Here is a 3,020-nt window from a genome sequence, read left to right as displayed (position 1 = left end):
TTCATCCATGTTATGCGGTGGCTTTAAGCTTCCTTGTTGTTCTTCAAGGTAGCATAGTATTCCATTGTGTGTATGTACCACAGTTTGTTTATCCACTCTTCAATTGATGGGCACTTAGGCTGTCTCCATCTTTTTGCTATTGTAAATAGTGCTGCTTTGAACATTGGTATGCATATATCTACTCGTGTTATGGCTCGTATTTCTTGTGGGTAAATACCAAGTAGAGGTATTGCTGGATCGTATTTCCAGCTTTCTGAAGAAGCGCCATATTGCTTTCCAGATTGGTTAGACCATTTTCTAATCCCACCAACAATATAGAAGGGTCCCAGCCTCTGCACGCCCTTGCCAGCATTTATTGTCCTGTACTTTTTTTTAATCTTGCTGATGTGAGATGATATCTCATTGTTGTTTTGATTTGCATCTCTCTAATAAGGAGCTCTGGTAGCGTAGTGGTTACGAATCGGGCTGCGAACCTTAAGCTCAGCGGTTCGAAACTACCAGCCGCTCCGCGGGAGAAAGATGAGGCTTTCTACTCCCGTAAGGATTTACACCCTCGGAAACCCTGTACAGGGTCGCTATGGGTCGGAACCGACTCGAAGGCACTTAACAACAACAACAACAATAGCTAGTGATCGTGAACATTTCTTCATATGTTTGTTGGCTGCCCGTATCTCTTCCTTAGTGAAGTATATGTCCCTGTCTTGTGCCCATTTTTTAACTGAGTTATTTGTCTTTTTCTTGTAGAGAAACATAACTGAGTTATTTGTCTTTTTCTTGTCTTGTTCTTGTTGTTGTTAAGTGCTATCGATTCGATTCCAACCCATAGCGAGCCTGCACAGAGTTTCCGAGGCTGTAAATCTTTACAAGAGCAGAAAGCAGCATCTTTCTCCCATGGAACAGCTGGTAATTTCGAATTGTTGACCTTGAGATTAGCAGCTCAATTTGTAACCATTATGCTACCAGAGCTCCTTAAAGGTGTTGTAGTTTCCTATATATTTTAGAAATGAGTCCCTGGCTGATGTGTCATTGCAAAAGATTTTTTTTTCCAATTCTGTGAATTCCTTTTTTATTCTTTTGGTGAAGTCTTTTGATGTACATAAGTTTTTAATTTTTAGTATGTCCCACTCATCTATTTTGTCTACTTTTGTTTGTGTACTTTTAAAAATGTTTGGTAGTCTGTGTATTCCTTGTATTAGAGCCCTCACATTTGTCCCTATTTTTTCATTGATGAGTTTCATAATTTTGGGATTCACATTTATGTATTTAATCCATGCTGAGTGGTTTTTATATAGGGTGTGAGCTAAAGGTCTTGTTTAAGTCTTTGGCATATCGCTTTCCAGTTCTGCCAGCACCATCTGTTAAAGAGACTACCTCCTCCCCATATAATTCATTGTTGTAGTTTTGTTTTGTTCTGAACTCTGCTATCTGGCTACTGAGTTCCAGGTGGTGTTGCCACACCTGTCAATCTCTGGTTGTTGTCTGTTCTTGTTGGTTTTCAGTCCAAAGAACTCCCTTTAGGATGTTTTGAAGTGCTGGATTGGTTTTGACAAAATCTTTTAGATTCTGTTTATCCTGGAATGTTTTGATTGCACCATCTTATTTGATTGACAGTTTTCCTGGATAGACGATTCTTGGTTGGCAGTTTTTCTTCTTTTTAGGGTTTTGTATATGTCTCACCATTGCCTTCTTGCCTGCATGGTTTCTGCTGAGAAGTCAGAGCTTAACCTGATTTGCTTGCCTTTATAAGTGACACTTCTCTTTTCCCTGGCCACTTTTAGGATTCTCTCCTTGTCTTTGATTTTGGAGAGCTTGATTATTATATGTCTTGGTGACTTTCTTTTGGAGTCTATCTTTCCTGGGGTACATTCGGCTTCTTGAATGTTTATCTTCGCACCTTTCAAGATGTTAGGGAGGTTTTTTTCCAGAAGCTCTTCAACTATCTCTTCTGTGGACTTCTCTGATTCTTCCTGTCCCAGAATGCCAATAATTCTTTAATTGTTCCTCTTCATGTTATCTAGCATGAATCTTAGACTCTCTTCAGATTTTTTTTAACCTTATTTTTGCTTGCTCTTCTGTCTTAGCAGTATTGAGAGATTTGTCTTCCAGATCACTAGTTCTGGCTTCCATCTCTTCTGTTCTGCTCCTTTACCATTTCAGTGTATTGACCATTTCTGATATTTTATTATTAATCACCTGGACCTCTTTTTGCAAGTTTTGAATTGTTTTCAATGCTGTATCAATCTTGTTTGATTTCTCTTGTAGTACTTTCCTGACTTCTTCCTTGTTTTCCTCCACCCCTTTTCAGAACATTTGAATTTGTTTCGATAACATTCTTCTGAATTCCTTCGCAGGCAAATCCAAAACCTGCTCTTCCTCTTCTGGGGATCCTTTGTCTGTCTCCAGCTCATTTGTCTCAGTTACCCTTTTCTGATTTGGACATGTTTTGAGATCTTTTGTTGTATTTTGTTTGTCATTTCCAGTAGTTATGTGGGTTTTTTAATGCTTAAATAGATGTTTGTTGTTGTGTTATTAAACTTACTGGGTGTCTCCTGGTGTATATGATCAGGAGATAGTCTTCCTTTTTCACATGTAATGCTTAGCAGTTGTTATTGGCTCCTGTATCAATGGTGGAATATTATGGGGGATATTTGTAGCTTGGCTATATGGCCATGATTGCTGTCTTTTCTTGGGTAATGTAGGGAGAAAAATCTCCCACCTCCAGGAAAAATGTGTGATCAAAAGGACCAAAAGCAGAAGTGATATAAAAGCAGAGACAAAAACCATCACTTTGAAACAAAAATAAAACTGTGGCTGACTGTCCAGTTGCCTTGCTACATAGGCAGTGTGTGTATACCATAGAAGCCTCCAGCAGTGGGTGGGGGTGTCTGCTTGCTCAGGTCCCTCCTGTAGTCACCACTATAGAGGTGCACAAATAGATATTGAGAAGTTAATTGGAGAAAGATTGTCTACCATTTTTGTCTCTGAAGGTCAGTTAGGTATCTGTATGTGCACAGTGTAAT

Source organism: Chrysochloris asiatica, unplaced genomic scaffold (assembly GCF_000296735.1).
Source record: "Chrysochloris asiatica unplaced genomic scaffold, ChrAsi1.0 scaffold00138, whole genome shotgun sequence".
Classification (NCBI taxonomy): Eukaryota; Metazoa; Chordata; class Mammalia; order Afrosoricida; family Chrysochloridae; genus Chrysochloris; species Chrysochloris asiatica.
Note: the sequence above shows the minus strand (reverse complement) of the source record.